This window comes from Sylvia atricapilla, chromosome 3 (genome assembly GCF_009819655.1).
Source record: "Sylvia atricapilla isolate bSylAtr1 chromosome 3, bSylAtr1.pri, whole genome shotgun sequence".
Classification (NCBI taxonomy): Eukaryota; Metazoa; Chordata; class Aves; order Passeriformes; family Sylviidae; genus Sylvia; species Sylvia atricapilla.
Window position 1 is genome coordinate 85042087 of NC_089142.1, and position 26547 is coordinate 85068633.

Here is a 26547-nt window from a genome sequence, read left to right on the forward strand (position 1 = left end):
AAAACATGTTATTACTTTGTTATTTGTCTTGAAAATGGTGACATTTCTGGTCTTGATGGTTGCTCTCCTGTGCCCTGTGTATCTCACATATACATCTAGGAAAAGGCAGAAAATATGCTTAAGGCACTTGGAATCTGCCAGCTATTACTGGCATTTCCAGAAAAGCCAAGAATTTCAGGAATTGACATTACTGGTTTGCAGTCTGTTCACAGTACTTAGTGTTGTGTAGACATCTTATGAGTTGCATCATTTGAGTGATATTAGAAGGCATGTGATGAGATGATTTGCAGTTGAACACGGGAATCATTCTGGTGGACCTAATAGGAGGCCAGTGGGATGGTTGAACTGCGGGTCCTCCAGGAGACAACAATCCCCACTGGTGATGGTGCTCCATGTGGATGTTTTTACAGGCCATAACTAGAAGAATTCTCATCATCATTCACAGACCTCCAGACAAATCTCCTTTATGCCCATGAAAAGTTGTCCATCCATGCCAATGGGTTTTGGAGCAGACCTGGATCCAACTAATGCATTCAATGCATACACAGAAATCAACACTAAAATGGACTACCCTGAAGGCAGTCTCGATAGCAAAGAAAGAAACTGGAAAAGACTGTAAGCAAGCAGTCTCATTCCCCTAGAAGTCTTCAGGGAGAGCAAGAGCACATTGCTACTGTTCGTGGAGTACCTGCTTTTGGACTCCAGACTTAGGGACTGCCAATCTGCTACTTTCAGCAGCACTAAAATTCTCTTCAAGAAGCAAAAGAGCTGATGACTTCTTGCTTCGTACCTCAACTATATTTCTTTGATGTCATATCATAAATGCTGAAAATCTGACCTGCAGAACTGTTACTCCTCCCTGAAGGCATACCAGCACCACTTGTCTGCCCGGTCATTATACTGCTTCCTGTCCAGAGCCATAAACTTTACTATGACGTAAAATTCCAAACTCACCAGTCGTACAGCTCTGAGAGGCAGTTTGCTCAGCATGCCATCTGGGAAAAAGCTTCTTTACTGTTCTTCAAGACAGCCCACAGGAACCACCCACTTGCAGTTACTGACCTTGAATTTGATCTGTATGGATATTGTCAATCCTTGTTAACATGTTTCTGATAGGAGGTGGAGAAAATGCTTTTTCAAACTCTTCAAGAGAGTGCTTTCATTCACTCAGGCGTGGGGACTGAGCCTCATATGACTACAGCACCATGCAAACAGACTGGCCCAAAGCCTCTGGGAGCTGTTTTGACAAAATTTCTCATCAACAGAATGCTTCATCTGGTTCATCACAGCTGCAGTAAATGGTGGAAACACTGGGAAAATGTTTGCAGTCAGATTTCTGACTTTCCAAGGGTCACCAGTCACATATGAGGGAAGAAAAGGTGAAACCCAGACCGGCCTTCAGCAAGAAAATCCCACTCTACAGACCTCCTGACCTCCTGTACCATTTGGGTTTTGGTATTCAGCAGACACATTTCAAAATACTAGGAGACATTTCAGAATTAAATTCTAATTGGGATTCCTTCATTCCCTTCTGCCTTTTTCCTTGACCTTAGGGAAATAATTTAATTCCCCTTGCATTGGCTTTCCTTAAAAATAAAAGAGCAATGATTTTCTGTCTTACCAACCTCTAAGTGACAACATAATTTTTAGCTGATCGGTGTTTGCCAAAAGCACTGAAACCTGTCAAGAAAAATACCAACCCCTGCTAGTGTGCCGAGGGAGACAGAAGAGAAATGTCGAAGTCATAGAAGCTTTCTCGCAGTGGAAAGTTCCTGGCTTTACACAAACAAATATCTTCCTGTCAGCATTTATCACCAACTCTATGAATCATTTACATTACATTTTTACAGTAAGCTCTTTAAAAATAAACTCAAGATCTCGGGTGAAAAGTATTTTCATGGGATTTCAAAATGCCCAAGAGCATAGTCTGGCACACTGGATTCAGATACACCCTACTGTGGTGTGCAGAATTAATGGAAGAAATTTGAGAAATAGCGATATAATAAACATATTTTTTGCTGAATAGCAAAAAGAGTAGGCAAAATTAATTTGAGTGTTACAACTAAGAGGTGCTCTGAAGGGAGAAGCTGCCTCTTTCTACTTTGGCCAACAGGAACATAAGAGCAGCTACATTGGTTCACACCTGATGTCCATATAGTCCATTCCCTCAGCAATGCTATTCACAACACTTAAGACAGCTATACATTAAATTTCTCTCAGGTGTCTACCATTGTTTTATATCTTGTTTACTGCATATTATCCTCAAAAAAAGATGAAAACCTATGCTTTTCCAAAATATTTACAGACAAGTCTCTTGCTGAACCATCAAACCAGTCGCATTTACCAAAACCATGCACACACAAAATTAGAAGTTGCCTATTTCAGAAAAAATGAATACCATTATCTTCATTGTCAATGTAATAATTTTTTTAAGTTGAGTACAATGATTATGTTTTATTGCCTTCTGTGAAAATGCTTATTCATACTGAAGAAATGTTCAATAGCCCTTGGCAGCATGATTTTTTAGTAGTATGAATAGTGTTATGCTCCAATGACTTGGATTAGCAAGATCCATTTCCAAAAATGTGGGACTTCAGGTGGGAGCCCTTTCTAAAGCTGTTAATGTTCCCCAATTTTCCTCTGACCTCTTCCTCCCACCTCGTGCTTCAGCTATGGCATTCCCACAGCACTACTTGACTCCCCAGACTACAAATCCAAACAGATTTGGATCTTTATGCTGGTAGCACCTGTGAGGGTACCTGAGCAAACAGGACTCATGTTGTCTCACTTTGCTGCCAAGAGATGTGCAGTACAGCAGCTTGCTATAGGCTGGCTGTTCCAGAGAAGTAACCAGAATATCTGCCTATTTGTAAGCATTCCTGCGCATGGACTTAAAATTCTGTATTCTATAGAGATGCAAAAGACTCATCTGTTCTCTGCCTGTTTGCTTCGTCAGTACCGGTGTGACATAGCTGTGTATGTGTGCACTCACCTCAACAGTTGATGGCTGACATATTAAATTAATTTCTCAAAGAATTCCCTGGATCCCACTGGTCCCCTCTAAAAGTTCAGCTTTGGCTCCAGAGGATACTAAATATAACATCTTACCCAGGCCACTTAGCAACAATCCTTGTCATTGCTCTTCTCAGGGAATTTAGATAAGAGCCAGGTTCAGGATGTGGAGATGTTAGAAGTTTTGCAACATTGTGCAAAGCAAAGAGAACACAAAGACTTTCTCCATCTTTATTTATTCCTTATTAATGTAGCATCTCTTATTTTGTTTACTGTTTGGTGGATGCTTTGGGATACACTACAGAACACGCTCCCTTTGAGGGGAACTGCTTTCACTTCAGATTTCCTCTCAAACAGTGATAATTCCTCACCTAGGCTCTGTGACACAGTCTTGTACTGTTGATTGCATTTATCTAGATGAGAAACAAACAACCTGGCAACATCCACGTGAGAAGTTTTCTTCTCTTTTCTCTTTCAGTATTCCAGATTATTTAAAAAAAATTACCAGATAAGTCAGAGGAAATTGAAAAAGTTAAATATCAAGGCAAAGTGTTTCCTATCTGAAGGGACAGAAACAATGCATCTCAACCCCAAGAAAAACAGCAAAACAAAAATGTTGAACTGATCACACAAACCACAAGATATTAAATACTCCTGTCCAGTATGTAGTTTCTGCAACAAAATGCAAATATTTTAATTTCATTCACCCTTTCCACATCCCCATAATTAAAAAAATAAAATTTAGAACTATGGAGATTATCTAAAACAGGCATGAATAGCATTTGGTTAAGATTTAATAATCTTTCAGGTGTTTTTTTTTTTTTTTTTTTTTTTTTTACTTAAGACGTAGCAGTTCCAAATGTCTGGAAATTTTATCCAGACTGTATTTTATCCTTGAAAGACCAAAAAGAATAAATTAATATGCTGCTCTTTCACAGCAGCTTTCCCAGTTACCTTTTCTGGGTAAATTGACACAGACTCCCAAGTTATTGATGGTTTGGAGTTTCATTGCAGAAAATATGACAGAGTGATGGATACCATCAAGCCACAAAATGTGTCATGCTCTAATGTGAGGTCATCACAACTGTCATGAGATCTGGACCTCTTATCTTCTCTGATATTCATCTGCCTGTTGTGCTCATTGCTGCTCTGGTCTGTGCTCTCTCCTCCCATCCCTCTTTTCTCTGTGTAAGTAGACTGAAAGCTCTAGAGCGTTGGCTGTCTCTCTGCATGTGAACTAGAGCACAGGCAATAGACCTTCAGTTGCAATTGAGAGCTCTCAGTAGTGCTGATAAGTAGTACAGATTCAATTACACAGACTAGACACTTACTCTAATCTCAGCTACCCACCTGTGCAGATGGAAAATTGCTCAAAAGGAAACCCCCAGTGCCAGCCTGATAAAGTACAACAAATACTCTGTCCAACAATTACTTTGGAGAGGGTTCATTGCCCATGCTGATGCTTCCAGGACTAACAGTTCTCTTTCCTTACCCTGGTGACATTTTTGTGAAAAAAATCCCTCTGACATTATTTTCTTGCTTTTCTAACAAGTTCTTTCTGAAGGATCTCAGCACCAAACCCTTGAAAGCAAACTGAATGCACAGAATAATCCAACTTCCCTGCAAAGACAGACAAAGACAGTAGTATCTAACTCTCACTCTTGTGTTATTACAGAAACATACAAGGCATAGCCAAGACAACAAGCTATGCTACAGGAGACTGACTTGCAGCAGTCTGAGGGTGGAGCATTTTTCTGGCTTATCCTGTTCTTGGCTTTAAACATCTGGTACCAACACAAAGAAATTGAATATTTTCTCCCTGCTAATTGTGAAGTACCTGACTGATTGCTTATGACTGGCAAGTGTCTGATAACAGGAAATGGTAGCATGGCAGCTCAATGGGTTAAGAAGGATGAGACAGGAAAACCAATTATGGGATTCTTAATTTAAACATTTGTGCATACTAACTGAGGAATAACAGCCTTAGATTTGTTGGAAGTGCTTGGATACAGGAATTGCTAAGCGCCAAGTGTTATTGTCGTTGCTATCAGTGTTTTCATTATCATAGCTGTTCTGAGACCTAGACACAAATCAGTTTGTCACTGGGAGAATGAAGCAGCTCGATGAGACTTTTTTTCAGCTGCTTGAAATCTCTTTTTCACCACGGTATTGCAGCTGTGTCATTATTCTCAGGGAGCCAAGAGCACAGCAGAGATGTTCTTTGGAAAACTCCATGTCGCTCTGTGGTCTCTGAGCCTCCTCAACTAGGCACTAAGCAGAAAAAGATCCAAGGCAGCCTGATGACATGTGGCTTGATCGTGCCATGGGTTGGTGTTTCTGAGATTCCAGAGACCATTTATTCTCTTTGGGGACCAAATCAGCTCTCAGCACTCTCAGAGCTGGAGATGGACAATGTGCTGTCCCCTATTACTTGCAACACTGGTGATGGCATCAAAAAGATGAACCAGGGACCAACAAGAAGCTTTTTACAAAGGACAGATAAGGTCCTAAAGAAAAAGCTTGTTCAAAACAGATGTCTTATGGCTGGTGTTTATTGGAAAATTTTTCAATATCAAGATGAAGAGCAAACAAAGTTATGAAAAGAAGCTGATGAAAGTTACTACTCTGACTTTCAAGCACCCATAATTGAACTGGAACAGGAAAGAGATATTGATCGAAAATCCAAAGTAAAGCAAAGTGGTACACTTTCAGACCTAGCAGACAGAGGAGAAAAAGTAAACAAGTAGTCTGAAAGGTGCCATTATTTTAACAATGTGAATTAGATGTTAAACTGTCAATTCATTTTTCATAGCCCAAAATATTATTTATAGCATAGATAAAACCTTCTAATTTCCAATAAACCATTCTGAAATTAATATTTTGTACTAAATCCTGCTCAAGTTGCTCAAGCATATCATTGTATCGAAGTCATTAAGACTGTACAAATGAGTAATGACAGCAGGAGCTGGCCTTTTATTGGTATGACTTTGAAATGGCTGCCTTACTCAAGCATGTCTATAAAACACTCTTGCCACACTATCACGTATTCCATTTACTTCCCTTTTAAGAGAGAGGGGAAAAGGTTATTCTAGAAATACTTTAGAGTAATAAAACCTTTATTGCTACAATTTTTTTGTATCTCTTATGCCAGTGGAGCCAGTTGATTTAGTTATGTCCACAGTTCTGGGAGTGATAGAAAGTCAGTGCTTATACATTTTGTACACCTCTAAATATTACTTTAGCCAGAGTGTCTACAACTGTGGGGCATGTGTGTGCACAGTTTTAAGGTCATACAGCTCACAACTTGACATGAATGAAAAAACACATGCTGGGTATATCATGGCCTCACAGTCCCTCCTTCCAGTGGGACACAGCAAGTGCTTCTGGGATGATAGCTTGCAAGGCAACAAATCTAAACAGGGCTTGAATTGAAACCTGTTACAGTAAATGAAAGACATGAAAGATTGAGAAGGGATATCTACCAGGAGCAGGGAACAATATAAACACAAACACACTTACAAATTTGGGATCTTTTTAAATCTTCTTGAGTAATACAGACACTTCCTAAGAATTATTAATATTTAAATATCTTACTGAATACTTGGGAAGGCATCTTCTTGCTTTAAATTCCAAACATGCGCTATTGTCCAGTTTATCTATTTACTGTGCAGTGAACCAAATAAATATCTCTGCCATCCCAGCTTTTTATTCATTGGAGCGATAATATGCTTCTATTATGGAAGAAGCACATATTCCTTCTACCACTCCTTTCTTCCACTGCTGCTGGCACAGAGATGACTAAAGAAACCAACTCATTCCCTGCAAAACCAAAACCAAACTAAACCAACAAACCAAAATATCCTGAAACCAAAACAAAACCAAACGAACCAACAAAGGTAAAAAAATCCTCCACCACCACTGTGCTCAGCTCTCTGAGCCACTATTGTTGTGAGAAGTGAGGAAATTCTTATTCTGTTTTGTTTATCAACAAACCCATCTAAATGGTGATCATGCTACCTTCCCTGGTAGTAGCACAAGAGAAACAGAGGAATCTCAGTGCAGCTTTCTAAGTCTGTGTTTGCAGTGCTGGCATTTAGAAAAATCACTGTGTAATATCTAAATGGAACAAATTTGCTCAGGAAGTTATAGAGGGAAAAATATGGAATGCTACTCTGTGATTTTGACAAATACTTTTATCCTGTAACTTCACTTTGAAAAAGAAGCCAACATAATTTGGAATAAGATATCTCCTCTCTCAGTTGACACCAGTCTGTTGAATAGAAGAATGACAAATATTTCAGTGTTTATTTAATTATTTAGGGCATAATATGCTATTTTATTTGACAATCTGTTTGCTCTGTGGATAAACTGTAATGCTGAGTAATTTTTCCTTATGAAGAAACAAGATTATCTTCTCATTAAACAGCCTCATTGGCCCAAAAGGAACATCACTTTACAAAGAGAAACCATTGCTATAAATGCTATGAAACTAATGCTATGAAAAGAATGAAGCAGAGGTGCCTGTAACTTACAGAAGATACAAGAGGACTCAGTCCCTGGAGTGAGTCAAAAGAAAGAAAGCTCTGGGTACTTGGAGCAGCAGCGCTGACTGTATGGGCAGAGGAAGTCAGGCTGCCAGGGAGATACTGAGTTGAAGATCAGCTTTCCCCTTTTATCTGCTTGGTTTGGTTTGAACTTGAGGGGTGGGGTCTGAAGTGACAATGTTCATGGCACTTTGTCCTGCTGGGGAGTAACCCAGGCTGACAAGGGCAGTGACAGATACTCCCTGGCTTTCTCTTAAGATAAGGATCAAGGGGCTAATGATATCAAGGGTGTTTATGGCTATGGTGAACCCTCTCATATCCCTTTTAGGGAACCTGGATGCTTGATTACCACTCTAAAGTGCTTGTACACAAACACACAGAGCATGGAGAACAAACAAGAACAGCTAGAAATCTGTGGGTGGTCACAAAGCCAAAATCCATGGGCCTTCATGGGATACACCCATGGGTACTGAGAGAGTTGATAGATCTTGCTGCTATGCCAGTCTCCATCATCTTTGAAAAATCACAGAGAAAGAGAGAGATGCTGGACTGGAGAAAGGCCGTTGTTAGCCCTATCTTCAAAAAGGGCAAGAAGGAGGACCCAGAAAGCTACTGTCCAATCAGCCTCATTTCCATCCCTGGCAAGGTGATGGAACAGATCATTTTATAGAGGTCATCACCAAACCTCCAGAAGAAAAGGTGCTGTCAGCACAAATTCACCAAGGGGAAATCATGCCTGACTGATCTGAAAGACCTTGTGATGGCATGGCAGGATGGGTTGATGAGGGGAGAGCAGGGGATGTTGTCTACCTTGACTTCAGCAAGGCTTTTGGCACTGTCCTATAACATCCTCTTAGAAAAGCTCAGGAAATGTGGGTTAGATGGATGGACAGTGAGGTGGATCAAGAACTGGCTCAATGGCAGAGCTCAGAGGGTCGTGATCAGAGGAGTAGAATCCAGTTGGAGGTCTTTTCTCAGTGGCTTTCCCCAGGGATCAGTACTAGATCCAGACTTATTCCACTTGTTTACCAATGATCTGGACAAAGGGACATATCCAGAGCAACTTACATTCCCATGTAATCTGCTCTAAGTGACCCTGCCTTGGAAATTGGACGAGATGATCTCCAGAGGTCCCTTCCAACCCTAAAAATTCTGTGATTATTTGTGATTTTGTGGTTGGCTAAATTGACCTACAGACCCCAGGGTGACACTGGTTGAATTATGATGGTATCCCATGGGAACAGAGTCAACAAGCCCTGCTATGATTTCCTGGGGCTTCTGTGCCACTTTGATCCAAAACCCCGGGGAGACTTGGAAGGTTCTTCTTTTCTAAATTGATTCCACCTGGTATGCATCTTCAGACAGAAACGTCCTGGAGTTCATAGAATAAGTTATATATGTGAGGACAGAAGACATTTCAGGATGCTTTGATTTTGCTGCATTCTGCATGGTGATAATAACAAGCTCTAAGCTATCAAATAGTGCTTTCCATTTTAATATGGCCAAATGTTTTCAAAGAATTCTGTCACCATCATTTTACTGATGAAAAGGCACAGAGAAGTATTTTGCTTGAGGCTGTGTTAGAAACCAGCAACATATCTAAAACTAATACCTAGCTCCACAACCTTCTATTTAATGCTCAAAACTACTGTTTTTCCCTAGAGATAAAAACATGGATAATGAACTTTTTCATGTCATCATTAACATAGTTTACAGCACTCAGAAAACAATAATGGTAAGAGGTCAATATAATAACTGACTGTTCTGGATAGCCTACAGTTTTATCTTAATTATGCCATGTCAAATGGAAAATTAAGTATCTTAGGAGCTAATGGACATATGAAAGTTAGTCCTTGTATCCTGGTTTAAATGAAAGAATCAAATGAAAGATCCACCTCATCCATTTTCTGTCTCTAATAGTGGCAAAAATGTTTATGGAGGAATGGAGCAGACATTTATCAACATTTCTCTAGAATATTCTCAGAAGACCCAGAAGTTTCCAATGAAGAACTTCCTGAGACAAAAGATGTGGTTTTCATTGATGGGCAAATGGCAAGAAGTGCCACAGTTTACCCTTCAGAGGGTAGGATCCCCCAGACTGTTCTTCAGAGATTCAGTAAAGTATTATAAGCCTTTTCCCAAATGCCTTACTTGGAATATGACTACTTTGATTGGCTGATGTAGAATTTTTAAAGCAAATAATTCTTTGACATCTACAGCAGAATAATTCAGTATCTCTGCCCATTTTAATTTCTGTCTTCTCTGCCTCTGCCACCATAGATTCTTTCTGAAGTGTGGCAGTGTAGACAGCAATTCATTTGACATGTATGATTCCATCAATTCATCAGACACAGACTGGCATGATACCACTGACTTTCAATGAAACAAAATCTGAAGTGGTGATCTACAGATAAAATGTTCTGTTTCCTGTTGACAAGCCTGAAAGTGCAAATATTTTCATAGAGAACTCGTAAAAATGTCAGGTCTCTCTGCCCCAGCAGAAGCATACACATTCCATTTGCCTTTTTAATCACAATTTTTTAGATTTTTAAAGTTTTTTTAAGGTGAAATTTCTATAACTGTTTTTCATAAAAAGGTGTCTGGTGGGCCTCAGGGACTTGAGCCTTTCAGGTGTGTTTAGGACCGTGATACTGCAAGGCCATTAGGCACCAAGTCCAGTGCCAAGGTTAGGATTGAGAATAAGGCTAACATAATTGTTTGTGTAGGCTAATGTGCCTGGACATGTAAGAGTATTTGGCCAAACACAGTACTGTGCTAGCTCAGTGGCACTGCTCCCAGCTCAGCCCAGCCCTGAGTTAGTCTGACCCTCTTTGTAGGGCATTTCTCCATACAGAGCTACTACCATCCTAGGGTCTTTGATGTGTCGTTTTATGTACCATGGACTAGCACTTGTCTAGATTAAAAGCAAAACTTTGCTTTTCAGGATCTCGTGGAAGTTTTCCAGGTATCAGTTTGACTGTCTGCACTGAAGTGCCAAAACAATGTGATGTGGCATGCTTTATTATGGAAAGGATTTCTAAGCATACAATCCCATTGGTCATAATTAGCAATATAATGCCTGATAATCTTTAGTCAAAAAAGGTCTTCAGTTACCTGATTTCCATCCAAAACCTGTTGATAAGCAATCCCCTGTAGCTGGGTCATAACACTCTGCTGAAGCACTGAGGAGAAACTTGGCCTGAATGTAATCATTTGATTAGCATTCATCCAAGCAAAATATTCACTTCTGTACAGAGCAAGCATATTTCTACCTTTTGCTGGCTTTTGACAAGGAGCAGGTGTATGAAGCATAGGAAATATATACAGTACAGAAGGTTTTTAAACTAAGCACATGGAGAAATACATTTTGCATAGACAACAGTGACACTCCCTTGTACATCAGTAAGGTATCACTGAGTAGTAGTCATGTGGTGTGCTCTCTGATGGGTGAGAGATGATGCACATAGAGAAATGCAGAAAAATAAAGGGAGGTGAAAAACACTTTAAAAATAACTACAGATATATTTCCTAAAATTAATCACAGGATTATTGTTGCTGCAATGTTGCATTTTTTTCATGTAAGGGAAGCAGCCAGCAAGATTAAGTTTCATCTTTCTTTAAGGAAATATAAATCAACAGAGTGCTACAAATCTGTTGATTTTGTTCCTGTCCCTTCTCTGCTGAAACCCAGGAAACCTCTTGGAGTGCATTGCCTAAATTAGTAGCAGCTACTCTCAGTAACCACAGATGCTCATAAACCCCTGGAAAATGACACACATTTCAGGAGAAGCTGGCTCAGCACACTCATATAAAGGGCATGGGATAGTGAAGTAATGTATGCCAAGAGCAGAAAAAAAAATCCCTTCCAGTTTATAAAACACAGAAATGCTTCCTTCTGCTCCAGATCACATGGATAGCTTCCCTTTGATGGGTCTTGCTGTGACTGTTGACCCTTGTACACCTCTCTGAGTTGTATCAAACAAGATGTGTCTAGTTCTTGGCTTCCTTCAACAGCTGTGTTTCCTGGCCAGCCTTAAAGCATCTTATCTTGATCTCTCACTTACTACTTTAAGCCAACTTCTTATGATATATAGCATAATATTACTGTTCCCACCTCCCAGATGATTATTGATTTTCATTTATTATACATTAACATATGTTGGGAGTATTTGGAGATAATAAAAGCTGAGTTAGAAGTTGAATGAAAGTTTCAATATTCTGCCCCATCTCAGGATCTCAGGCTCTCACAGCTTCTAGACCCCTGTTTTACAACCCTTTGGAAACTTCAAATAAATCTCTGAAACCATGAGACAAGGGTAAAAATGCACTCAGCAACTCAACATACAAGAAACTACTTCCACTACCAACAGTATCTACTTCTACGTGTATAAATTTTTGTTTCTTCTACCACTTCTTATCTTACGAGTTAGGCGGGAATTTCTTTCTCTTAATCTCCCTCAGTTGATGTCTATGAGGAAGCACAGCCCCTGAAGCTGCTGTGTGAGGAACAGATATGCTGTACTGTCAGCAGATTACAGGACAGGAGTTTTCTTGTTTGTCAGTTCTAAGTCCCTTCCGGCTACAAAAGGAGGTGACAGCAATAAGCAGGAAAGGAAGGAAGATTAATGGTGTGTATAACAGAGTAGAAATAAGAAATAATCATACTCTGCAGAAAGGAGCTTTCTGGAGGGAATGGCTCAAGAGAGGAGGATGTAGGAGCCAGCAACATCTGTAACCAGTCATTTAGCCAGCTCATGCAACTGCCTGACAAACTCCATGCAACCCCCTGATAGTAGTTATCTTCTGGCTCAAATGCCACACAAAGCACAGGGTTCCTGATCAATGTCTGGCAGGCACAGGGTCCATGTTACCAAGCAACGCAACTTCTTTTGCAGACCCATATTTCTACTTTGATTCATTTCCATTTATTTTCTGCAATTTATACATTAGCAATTGAAAGGAACATGTACAATACACATCAATGAATCAGCCATTAACTCTCCAATGTTCATTAACATTCAGATCAGTCCTAATGGAAACAAACAGTGGAGAGAATAATACTTAATTCACATTAACTTTTTCACAAATAAAACTGTTCACAAAGAAACTTTGTTGCTTAGGGCAAAAATTCAGTTCACTAGCTCTTGTGGACTTTGTGGATGCTTTGTAGAATTTTATTGTCCTCAGGCATCCTACCCTTTGCTCGCAGAGATAAATACATCACATGGACATAAGGACATTAGAAAGGGAGGCTGGATGGCAAAGGCAATAAAGGAGCTATTATATGTGAAAAAACAGTCACTTCATTGTACCAGGTGCTAACAGGAAAACAACTTTATCAGTGGGATTTGAGCAAAGACGATGAAACTCACAGAAGAGCTTCTAATTCAGCAGACAACTGCATCAAGGGTTACTTATCTTTCCCAGTAACATTCTGTGAAAAAGTACAAGTTTCAAAAAGACTATATGTGGTTGCTTAGTGAGAGTTAAATAATGTTCTGGACACCTGAGTCCAAAACGGTGAATTACATGTCTGTGTCAATAAGTTCTTAGGTGCTGCTCAGCAACTTTCCTAACAAAGATTTGTGTGAGTGCTCACAGTTGTTTGAACATTTTCTGGTCATTCAGCGTGACATTTGGTGAATCAGTTTCTAGAAATGCTGACATCTTCTGTCTACAACTAAGAACAATGAATCTGTGCCCTGAAACAATAAATTTATATAAACTAAAAGGGGAAGAACTGAAAGCAAATTGTCCCAGGAGTTAAGAAATGACTGTAACAATTAATTTTCATTGTCATGACTCATGTCCTGAAGGGTAAAAGGAGAACAATGGAGGATGGCAATGTGGATTGGATGTGGGGCAAATAGTCTTGGCATCTAGTGACAAAGATTAGGTCCTTTTCTATATTTTTCACCTCTTATCCCCTTCTTTGGTAAAATCTAGTGGTGCATCATGTAAGGTAGAAGAGAGTAGAGCTCCAGAAGGGAGAGAAAAGTGTGCCCTAAATACACCTTTACTGGTGAAGGTGCAGTCCTGACATTTGAGAGACCAGGAAACACACTTGCAACAGCTTTTCAGCTTTGATCACAGACCTGATGTTCAGAATGTGAAGAGACTGGAAACTCAGTCACTCATGGAAGGTGTTGCCTCTATAGCCCTACATAAAATTTGGTTTGTGGAGGAGATTTCAATGGATAGAAATTAATGAGGTGTCTTTTTTTTTTTTTTTTTTTTTTTTTTTTTTTCCCTATAGATGCAAAATCAAAACTAAGCTTTGAAATACCCAGGGTCTGTGTAATTTTTACTGTCAATTTCAAAGAGACCACCAGTTTCCTCCTCATTCCTGACTTTGAAACAAGATGTTTGAAAATTTGAGAAAAAGCCATCAGAAAATGTGCCAAAAATTTCCAAGCATAGTATAAAATGTTGCATATGTACGTAGTGGAAATATTTGTGTTCTTTACATTTGCTTACTACAAAGCTTCTTGAAAATAAACTCTCAGTGCAAAAATTCTTATTTGCTCTTAGTCAAATACTTATCATCTCAGCACCTCATTCTGTTATTTTGCTTCTGGTGCTATCTTTGATTAAATTCTGAGATTAATTTATAGTAATGACATGACAAACCTGGCAGCCATAATCCCTTTAGTAGTTCAATATGTTTATGAGGGTTGAAGGATGTTAAATGTGGCAGTTTAAATGCTAAGCTAAGTAATCAGTTCATTAGGAATTTGCTCAACGTGTTTGTCGTCTGCAGCTGAAACATGCAGAACCAGACTGATAATTCACCAGAAAGTTTAATGTATGAACAAGGTAAACTCCTCAAAAGTTGATTGACAATCCCTGAAAATTTCTTAGCAGAGATAAGTGCATGTTCAAACCTACATCCATGGACATTATTCTTCCAGCACAGAGAAACTGTAAAACAAATGTATTTGGCAGTCAGGTCTGGTATACACAAATCCACCTGCAAGATCCTGGCCCAAGACAGCCTCAGCCAGCAAAGCCAGGCTTCAGGGAGTTGAGAAGGAATATGGAGAGCTGCATCCCAACCATGCAAATCTTTTGACTGTTATGGGGACTGTGCCACACCTGTGTGTCATACTGTCAGACTGAAATTCCCATGGCTCTGCAGTGGCCTGTCTTTCTGTCTTGAGGAACTACATTCCCCATTACAGAAAAATCCTGTTGCCTTCTTGAAACTGTTTAGGCTTTTTGATATTAAACTTAATTTCATGCTGTCTCTTTCCTCTCTTCTACTGTAGCCTGAAGAATGCCCATTCTGCAAGCTCCATGTTGTTCATTTTTTTCCCTATACACATAATTCCTCTTATTGACCCTTATCTCACTCTTCACAGAAAACTTTATTTCTGCTAATGTTAAAAAACAGCCTAAACCATCAATAATTTAACAAAGCTCAGAAACAAATGACTCAAATTTCACCAAAACACTGCTAATATTTTTTTCTGACTGAATGTATACCTCTAAATATTTCTAACTCCTAAGATGCATGGAATATAGCAATTTAGGCATAGTTCAAGTCCCTGGTTATGTGTCTGATCTGATAGTCTCCAGATGCACCATACACCCAATAAGATAAATGCCTTTGCCCAGACCGCCAGGGAAATTTGCTTAGATCAGTTTCAGTTTGAAGAAAATGGCCAAAAAAGGCTAAATCACCACAGACTCCATAGCTCCATGAGCATCTACTTCTTTCTTTTAGTAAAGGAAGATGCTTCTATCAAAGTAATGAATTATAGAGTCTTCCTGTCAGTGCCTGAGATATCTGTGAGGATAAACCTGAAGAAGGACCTCCTCCTCCAGCACTCTATTAGCATTCACTCAGTTCCTTCCTAACATCCTATTAAATGCAGAAGCAATTCATGAAACCCCAAATATTTCACTGATCAAAAATCTCTCGAGGCTCTGCTTCTGCAACAAAAATTTATGTAAGGAGAGAAAGGGGGGCAGAGGAGAAACAGCACAGAAAACCCTGCATCATGGCTAGGCATGATAAACAAACCTGTGAAGAACTGTGGGGAGAGGGAGGGGAGAAGTGATTATGTGGAAAAGAATAATCTTCCTCCCCAAAATGCCTCGGGGAAGGAGGAAGCAAGAAAACATGAGAATGCCGCCAGTACACACAATGACCCTTCAGAGCGCCATGGGGAACCTGCTGATGAAGAGCTGCTCTCTAAGGCCTCCTGCCAACTCCGTATTTGCCAAATCCCATTTGCTTCTAATCACTTACAGACAGTTGCTTGGCCTGAATCTGCTTACTCTTTTTCTGGTGTAAAGTTGGAGTTAGGCTGCAGAAGAATCTCTGTTGGTGCTGCCGTAGGTTAAAGTAGGACTGTGTCTGTCTTTATGATTCACAGAGAAATAAAAATGCTGAGTGACCTGCCTTGGTGGCTAGCTTGGACAAGTCCTGGAGGAGAAGGTGGGTGGCAGGGTGGGCATATGGACCTGCACAACATTATTTTAAGTGTTAACCTTATAGAAAGAGAGGGTGTACACTTAGGATGATCCCAGTAGGTGCTCTGGGAAAAAATGGGTAATCAGAGACACAATTACTTTTCTGACAGCTCAGGGAAGAGAAACTGCTTACCGAAGGCTATATTGACATTCATCTTGCTCCAGTTTCTTCCATAATTCTGCCCCATGAACAGTTACCCTTTGTTATAAATTCACCGAATTTTGCAGCATACTACAAACAAGGTCTGGCTGCCTGTCAGAGGCACCCCTAGTTTTCTGAAAGATGCTTTAGGACACAGCAAGCACAAAGAGAGAAGGAAATCCTTAGTAGGTGCTAGTCACACAGTCACACACACAGTCACACACACCTGGATCTGAGACAAGTGTGCCAATCTCTGTAAGACCAGCCATTCCTCATGTCCACTTTTCTTCAACCATTTGGTTATGGCAATACCTAAGGAAAGGGAATTGCTTTCTGACCCTCCCCTGCACACCTTCAGCAGCAGAAGCCGTCAGCTGACACCCCGAAGCACAGTGACTGATTGCATTTCGCATGCATAATGTTGGCTGTTATTATTGGCAAGAACAACAGTTGTTACAGTTCAACAAATGTGTCTTAATCATTTTCTGCTTATGTAACACACCATATACAAGTACTAATGCAATCAAGTGCACTCTAAATACTGACTGCAGAAATATTGCCTGCAGTCTCCTTTCACTCAACAAACTTGGTACTGAATCTAAAGATCTGGATAAAAAGCACTCTGCAGAAAATGGGTGATTTGAGGGTATTGGTCTGATGTTGAGATGTTTCATAGGAAAAGAGATTATGGATTTAGACTCTGGTTTAAGAAAATTGAAACAAAATTCCTCCTATGTCTCCTATATCTTTTTGCCACTGGGCTATCAGGATTGTTTGCATCTACTTCTGTCTTATTATTCTGAATTTAGACTTTCATATGTAAGAGAAAATAAAGCCTGTATGCAGCAATAATCTCATCTACTCTGGAGAAAAACAGAAAGGAAAGAAAACCAGCAGCTATATGTGTAGAGATTTTGCTTCTCATGCTCATAAATTAATTATGCCAGTACTCCCTTTAGCACTGAAGAGAACAGCTACAGACTGGTGTACAGCTTTACTGCTGAGTTCCCTCATCCTTTCAAGAGAGTAGATTCATCTTGGCTACCTACTGAGGGAATCTTGTGGCCCCTGCTAACACCTGAGTGATCATCTGGGAGAATGTACAAGCCAAACCCTCTGCAGGTCCCTTTCCAGCAATGTAACTGTAAACAATTAGATCTGGCTGCCCAGGGACCTTTCTGGCACTCTTTAAAATCCTGAACTGTAGTAATCTCATTGTTGCTGGACCAAATTTGCTCCATCTATAATGTTTTGGAATAGTGATTGATAGCAAACTGAAAATAAAGTTGCTTTTAAAATAGATATCCGTATATAGCCATACACATGCATCCAATTTCCAGCTGGAATTAGATTGCTTCCTGGGGAACTGTTCTACAGACTTAGAAGTAGCACTAAAAGATACACTCTTTTGTCATTTAACAATTGTCATTTCCTCCTAATATGAAACAGGAGAACAACAAACTCACTCAGATGGGGAGACAGGTAGTTCCCAAAGTGTCCCTGGAAACTCATTTCTACCTTAGAACTGTCTGGGTGGCTCAACAGCCCTTAAGCATTTTTCACATTTACAAATTATTGCATGAAAAATCTTGAAATTTAGATATCATTCATTCCTGAGAAAGGCAAATATCACCTTGGCTTTTTGGTAGAGCCTGGGGCACAGTTCAAGTAAAGTTTACAGAAGCATGTCCATTGCCTCGTTCTTCTCCTAACCAGCCTTTGGACTAGAATTTTGTTTTTCTGAATTCTTGGTTCTGATTCTTCTCTGCATGAAACCGCACCATTTAATTGAAAAACAAGGTATTTTTCTGTGAATTCCTTGATGACTTGGACTGAGAATATACCACAGATCCATGTGTCAGGGGGCACTCCAAGTGATTTGCAACCAAGATTTCAGATTGGAAAAAACACTGTGGCTGTCCATACTGCTACCTTGAGCACAGTAAAGAACTTTTTAATATGTGAGGCTACACAAGTCAAGTCTGGTTGTCTCCCTGCCAGCAGCATGAGAGGCTTGCTCAGCTCCTCTAGCTAGTTTTGGGACAACCACTGTTTTGCCACTGGTGAGCAAGTTTTTGCAGTTGCTGTTTCAAAGGTAGAAAAAAAATAAGTTGCCCTGCATTGAACGCTACAGCAAACTGAGCAAATGGGAGCAGAATCAGAACTGAGACCAACAGACATGCCTTCTTGTCTTCTCCTTGATCAAAGAAATATTTAATGTCATAGGCAACCCCAGGGGTTGAGCTATGCTTCTCCCTAAGCTCACGCAGGTACTGGAAGGACAGTCCAGATATCCACTGTGCTATTGATGAGTCATTTTGTCTAAATATTGCGATGAATATTTCCAAGATTTTGGATTACTTTTTATGGCAGGAAAATGAACAATTTTATTTCCTTGCTGCTGGGATCAAACAGCCAAATAGCCTGTGGCTTTATGATACAAATACACCTACACAAATTACTGTAGGGTAAGGAAGACATTCAACACAAAGAAGGCCTTCAGAGGCACTAAGCACCATGACCTTGCCATGTTAGAATTTGAAAGTTAGAAAAATTGCATTACACTCATGCCCTCTCAGCTTCTAGGGATATTTTTACCCCCATGCTGGGGTCTCATGGCTTTCTGTAATGGCATGCTATTGACAGATACCAGAAACAAGAAAAACAGATATCTTGCACTGGGGAATGTGAAGGTCCAAGAAGGAGATTATGGTTAAATAAGTCTTTTTCTATGTCTTGTGGGAGTCAGGATATGTGTAACTGTCTTTATTTCCCTAAGAGGAAATAATGGCTTGGCTTTCACAGGTTTGGGAATTCTGAAGCTAAATGTTTCTATAGCAGAAAACGCAGCACAGAAAATAGCAACATCCACAGAAATGCAGAGCAGTCCCTCAACGTTTAGCCATACATAGCAACAACCATACCATTATGACAGCCAATAACAAGTACAGTACCCAGATGAATGGGGGATATTTCAGAATTTGCACGTTAAATGTATTGAAAGTATGGCCTGGGTCACAGCCAGGATGTTAAGGGTCACAAAAGTTGATAATTACAAGGATGAGCAACTTGGTGCATAGGGGGAATCAGGTCTGGTTTGCATCCTGACCACAGCCATTCTGGAACAAAAAAATTACAATTTGTAAGGAAGAAAATAGAGTCTTCTTAGCTGCTAGGACCTGAATTCTCCTGTTTAATAAATTCTCTTAGACCTGTTTTGGTTACAAAACTGCAAGGATAAAACAGACAAGTTAAAAAGAATTACATAAGTGACAGCTTATCTGAATGAATCTAAACCTCCTGACTGAAAAGATGTCTGGTTTGTGAAAGGCAAAATTTATCTTGCATTGTCTTCAGCTAGCAGAAAGGAAAAGAAAAAAGCAGATACAAGTACAGAAGAACTGTGAGAAGGGAGAAATAGTGGAAGTTACAGTAATCAGATGTAACTGCTTTAACAAAGTACTGGACAAAGGAGCTAGAAAACATCTCTTGTTCAAACACTCTAAGGAGTAGTGGTCCTGTATTCTCCTGTAGTAGTGGGCAGACTGAAGGGCCAGAACCATTTTCTCTGCTAAATCCATCCTGAAGATGTGTTCTCTGTGCTATTGGCACCTCACTATTTATTTCAGGTTGGTGATGCCAACCACATGTGTTGGATTGAATGCAGTATTGCAGGCTAAGAATCCCTCTGAGTCATGATCCTGGTTTTTCTAACGACTGAATCCGTGACAAACCATCTGCAAATCACAGGCCTCATTTTCCTCACCTGTGAAGAATTAGCAAACTCTTTCATTTTTCAAACTGTCAGTATGAAAATCAGTCAGCAAGAGTCAGACCACAAAACGTTAGTCCTCAGATGAATAGTTTTTCACCTAGCTAATCTGTCCAATTTCTCTGGAATTAGATATTTAATTATTAACTAAGACTGTAATATTTACCCAGTATTTTGGAAGACATCTTGATGACACCATCTTATAAGTCTCAACACTGATTTTTTTTCCTAAGAAATATGACTTCTATGAACCAGAAGACAGATAATATTTAATCACGATGCTAGGAGGGATTCTACATCTCTATCTTGTGAGCTGTGTTCACAAGAAAATGTGAAGATGGAAGAGAGTTCTGCCATCTGAGGTTTTGCCTGACATGGTTTGAAAATAGAGTTCAATTCTAAGATGACAATCTGGTGTGCTGTATGTTCCTTTACAACCCAAACATTGCAAAGAAGCCGAAATGTTAAAAGTATTTACAGAGTTAAAATTAAAGCAGTCATAATAACTATAAATACTGAAACACAAGCAAACTTGATCATCTAGAAATTTTGGTCTTTTGATATCTTTAAAGATTAATCTGAAATGCCTTTTTACAAATTACCTCAAATTTGATTTTTCCATCATTCAAAAAATGGACAAATCACTAACTGTTGGGGTAATTTCGACAGTTCTTTTTTTTTGCTTGACTGTGAGTACTGTACATGGCTGAGGTAGCAATTCAATTAGGAATCCAGAAAACATTGTTTAATTGCTCTTATTATGGCTCAACTTAAAAAACTTCCAGGAAGATCAAGATGTTGGTGTTAGAGTCCATCCAAACATCTAATACAGTCCTCTACAGATGCTTCTAAGCTAAATAGAAAAAAATACCGGGAGGAAAACAGAAATATTAAGTGAAGAGCAGGAAACACCAAGAGGTAACAACATGCCAAGGCTCAAGCAGACCTCAGTGGAGAAATCAGGGATCAAATTTTGACTCACTGAGAGCGTATTCAGTGTGAAACAATCCTTGGCCTGTGGAGAGTTATGACATAAAGAAGTTATTCTGTGTGATCAAAAAGCAAAAACAGAGACTGTGTCTGTATGCTACTCTAGATCCAGGATTAGTTTCTTACAGTAATGAGATGGCTAAGTAATTCTACAGGATTTCACCAAGGTAATCAAGTCCAGACACTGCATCTTACAGCCTTAAGTCAGCGATGGAGCCAAAGCCTTTGCTGTTATCAATGCACATAGATAAACAGCAAGAAAGTAATTTGAAAAGTACCTTCTGCTTAGAGCTGCCACAATTTTTTTCCTAAAGCATGCCCTGGCCAGAAGTGCATTTCAGACAGCAGGGGTATTAAAATCCTTCCTGGTAGGAAGTTGCCAATGATGCTGGTGTGTATATGCCCTTGGAGTGCCCAGGCTGTCAGCTGCACCAGCTGCTGCTTCATTCATTATACATGAGGAGTCACAGGCAGCATGAAGCACTGAAATTAATCCTGACAGAGTCATGAATAAAATGCAAATATATCTTGAGAAGGAAACATTTGCAAGGGAATTTAAAAAAAAAGAAAAAAGGGAGAGAGAAGGAGAAAGAGAGAAAGAGGGAAAAAGGGAAAGAGAAAAAGAAAGAAAAAAGAAAAAAGAGATAAGAAAGAAGAGAGAAGAAAGAGAGGAAGGAAGGAAGGAAGGAAGGAAGGAAGGAAGGAAGGAAGGAAGGAAGGAAGGGAGGAAGGGAGGAAGGGAGGAAGGGAGGAAGGGAGGAAGGGAGGAAGGGAGGGAGGGAGGAAGGAAGGAAGAAGGAGGAAACTGATCAATTGTAGGAATGTAGAAGAGTAAAGCAATACAGTCTGCAAGGTGGACACCTGAGTCTTGCCTCATTTCATGCCAAGAGGAAGCCAGCTCCAGGACTGCTAACACACACCACAGTGTGGCAGCTGCCTGGGAATATAAATATAGCAGCTCAAAAACCAAACCAAACCAAACTAAACCAAATGAAAACCAAAAAACTTCAAACCAAATTGAGTATCCTCTCTATCACGCCCCCTCTAAAAAAGAAAAAAAAAAAAAAAACAAAAAAAAACAAAAAAAAACAAAAAAAACCCAAAAAACCCCAAAACCCCATGGATGACTAGGGAGTTTTAAAACCCAAATGAAATGTGGAACTTGCCTTGATAGGCATAAAATAAAGTTTGCTCTGTGTGTGGATTTGGCAGAAGAGGAAAAAAGCTGGCATTCACTTGGCTTTTAGCCATGTCTCCCTATTGTCTCAGTGCCTAGCTAAAAAAGTGTTGCCAGCTTGGCTTAGAACTTTAAAATAATCTATCCCCTGTCTGTTCTTGGCTGCTACCTCCCTCAACATGCAGTGACTGCATGAGCTCTCCTAGGTTGTTTGCCCAGTAAAACAGATTAATTAAATCACCTTTGGTAGAACCATGTAATCTGTGTAGGAGGCTGTTATCTTCCTGAGAAGCCCAGACGACATTGCAAGTGTTCACATGACTGTTCACACTGCGTGGTAGCCATCAAGGTTCTTTACCCCACTTGCCCCAGATTATCTGGTCTCACAATCCATCAAAATCTGCTTCACTGGGGAATGAACATTCCCAGAATTCTATGATTCTGGCTATTTGATTAAAATGTTGTTCTCTAGATGCAAAGTCTGACTATGACACTGATTTTTTCCCAGCCTCTTTCATCCCCTATGGTTTGAAAACTGCAGGTCAGATATTGCTCTCAGCTACACCCAGGCAATTCCAAGCAATTTCAGTCACAGGCAGGACAAAAGTCTGTATATGCAGGGCTCATTCTAACACCGCCACGATTTGTCTATGTATGGTCATGGAGGGCATGGGGGTGGCACACAGCAGCCACTCTCTGGCAGCAATAGTACCTGCCCAGCAGGTTGCAGGAGGGAGAAATGAGGAATCATTTTTCCAGTGGAAACGACAGTGATAATTTTAAGCAGAGAGAATGTAATTACCTGAAATGAAATCGTACATTATACCCATCACACCATTCCACATAAAAATTTAAAACATGATTTGCAACTGAAGAAGCTGAGGTGAATTTCTGAGTTTTATTAATTTGGTTCCTCCTTTTTAGCACACTGCTGCTGCTGCTGAGAGGCAGATTCTCCTGCATGGAGAGGCAGTGTCACCTTCTCCATGCTCTTATCTGGAGGAAGAAGTTGGGAGTTGTGTTGTGCCTTTTTCTGAAAGGACCTCAACTACAGATCTTCCATCATAGTCCTTGCACTGCTTTCATCCCACACAGCTATTTTATCTATACCTTAATGGATTCATATGTGTAACTAAACCACAGTCCCTAGCTCTACGTGGCACTGGATACCTCAAAATCCCTAAGGCTCTTATCCTTTCAATTAATCCCTCCTGAGACACAGTGACAAGCTGAAAGCCAAGAACTGAGGCTCAAAAAAACTCAGAGTAAAATTCATCTCATCTAACTTGAGAAGTCTGAAATGTGGGTTTGTGCACCTAAGCAAGGAAACAAGTTTTTTCTGTAAGAGACATTAGACAAAGAGAGGGTCTTATAGGGCTGAACTGTTCTCAGTCTGGTTGAGGAACTGATCATTCCCTGGAACTGATCATTCCCTGGAAATGCCTGCTTGCTTTCTTTGTCTATAAGGGAAGATTAGATAAAAGCCCTGTTATTTATACCTATACAGTCTAAAAAGAAATAGATAGTGGAATAGGGAATTGAAAACACATCTCCTTACTCATACACAGATATCTTGAGTGGAGAGCCAAGACCCTATTCCTGACATAATGATAACAAAATCTTTAAAAATATAGTCCTGCAAATAAAATTGCCTTCAGACCTTTGCAGATATTGTGTCCTATGAGAAAATGGCTAGTTCTGTGTCATCTACCACCACATTTTCAAAGAAAGAGTGGGACTTACAGCATGTTGCTGAGGCAGAGGAACATTGCCTCCAAGGCTTCAGTAAACAAAGTTTGCTTGTTAAAAAGATAAGCCTGAATCACAGAGAACTTCCATCTGACTAAACACATGGGAACTAGATTGATGAATGCCGACGGACTTCTGGGTCACGCTGGTAGTGCTTAACCTCATATGGCAGAGGGAATTATTTTATTTGTAATACATATCTAATTATGAAATAAACCAACACAATAACATAACAGTAACCAAAACTTTGGCATTATTTGGCTGTGGCAACAATGACTAAAGGAAAATTGCCTACACCATCTTCAGTATTGTCCTGGTTTGAGACAATTTAAAAGAGAATACTCGGCAATATTTTGGGATACTCATGACAAGCATGGGGAAGGAAAACTTAGGGGGACCTAACCTTCTAATACATACATGAAAGTATCTGAGAGACAATGCCAGGCTCTTTATTGAGGAGTAGGATGGGACAACAAAAAGAGAAGTTTGTCATAAATAAATCAGGAGAGGTTCAAGGTGGATACAAGAGAAGACTTTTTCACAAGGAGGACAGTCAAGCATTGAAGCAGTGTTCATCTATGGAATTTTTCATGACCTGACTACATAAAGCCCTGATTAAGCTGATGCAAGCTCACAGCTGACTCCATTTTAAGAAGGAGGTTGTTCTAAAGACTCTCTGGGTTCTAAGTTCCCTTTCAAGACATACTATTCTGTTAAAAATATCGTTCATGGACTACTGCCCATCCACTAACAAAGCATGCAAAGAGTAAATAAATGTCATTCTTACTGAAATTTCATGTGGAGTAGAGTGGCCTTCTCAGTTCTCTGTGTGATGTGTGAAAGGACAATGGAGAGTAGAAATTCACATTATGTTTTGCAGTTTCTAGATCCTTAAGCAGCCCTAAAGTTTGTTCAGTCAGAGTAATGTAAACTAGCTTAAGAAATCTTTGCAGCACATGAGAGACTGAAGAGGTGGCTGCTGTGACGATGAGGGTAGTGGCTGTGACTTTTTGTCAGCAGTGCCCCAAGCTGCAGACAGCACAATATATAACAGAGGGATCTGGCCCAAACTTTCCATACAGAAATCTAGCAGAGTACTATGAAACCGCTTAGTCACCTTTACAAAGTGTTTTCAATAAAAGCACTTTACTTTCCCTCTATGGAGCAACTCCCTATCTTGTAGTAAATCAAAAAAAAAAATCCACCAAAACAAAACAGTAATGAATTCCCTGAACATCCAGAATTTTAATTATTTTGGATCTACACAGATATTATGTGCTCCAAAAGTCACCCAAGGTTTCCTTTGGTGACTTCTAGCTCACAGTGGCCTCTGAAGGAAAGAAAGTAATCTTTAATTTTTCTTACGTGAATCACTTTGCTGTCATGGGAAATTACAGGAATCACTTGGCTGAAAAAATGAAACAAATTATATCAGCATTTGATAGGGAGTTGCATTCCTCAACCACATTGTCACTGAGCCTGAGTCCATGGGGTTTTTCACTCTTGCCAAGCCCAAACAAGCACATATGTATTTTGTACCTGCAAAACAGCTAAAAATTTTTGAATCCATTGCTCTGTAGAGATGGCTTTGCATTCCTACTCCTTCCAGTTTCATTTAGCTTTTTTACATTGAGGCTTAGGTCACTTGACTGGCCAGGAAGACTTCTGCAGGATTTACAGAAGGCCCAATCACACTACCTGGGGCTTTTTTTTAACCTGCTGGAACTGGAAAAAAACTCACCTACATAATACTCTTTCTCAAGTTGTGCCTCTCTGCTTGTGAGAGGAGGAAAATTCCTCTAGCAGAGAAAACTCGGCAAACCTGAAGGACAAGTCATAAAGCCATTGAAATGGAAAATTAGAAAGCAGTATAAATAGCCTCTTTGGAAGAAAATAGGTCTTCCCTGCTATAGTGAGCATGAATAAACAATAAATGATCATGTCAATAAGGAAAACACTTGCTAGAGAAGGTCTTCCCTCTTCAATTACAAAGCTTCCATTCGGAGGCAGTGATGCACAGGCAGAGAATTAACCTTGCTAGATTCTTTGGATGTGTCAATCTCCTGTGAGATATATTGCTACCTTCTTTCCACCCCTAAAATTATGGATAAGGTATCTTGTCTAATGATAAATATCTGATCCTGACAGATACAGTAGTAGGAAAGGTGATTTTACTTTTTCAAGACCACATAAAATAGATTTGAATGAGCAGGAGCTCTGTCTTGTCAACTTCTGTCTAAGATGCAGGATGTCAACCAAGTTTGAAAACATGTCAGCTCTTCACACCATATTTCTTAGGAGCACCTGAAATTCTAAAATTATTCAGCTTTCGGTAAGGGATCTGCCCATCTTAGAAGAGGTTTGAGAGTTCATACTCAAGCAACACCCAACTGAACCAGATCAGCAGGAAAAAAAAAGAGAAGGTTTAGCCTCTGCCACATTTCTTCATGTTCCCAAATGGTAAAAAACTGGCAGAGCTACCCCAGAGTTATGCTTCTTACACTTGAAATGATTGCAACTTTCAGCTTTTGAGAAGAAAACTTGAATTTTAAAATTTTTTCTTCCTTTATTTTTGATTGTCAACAATGATTTAAAAAAAAAAATTGCACAGGAAAGAAATAATTTTATTGCCTAAAAAGACTGCATTTTGAATCTCCTTTTTCTGACCAAAAAAAAAGAGGGA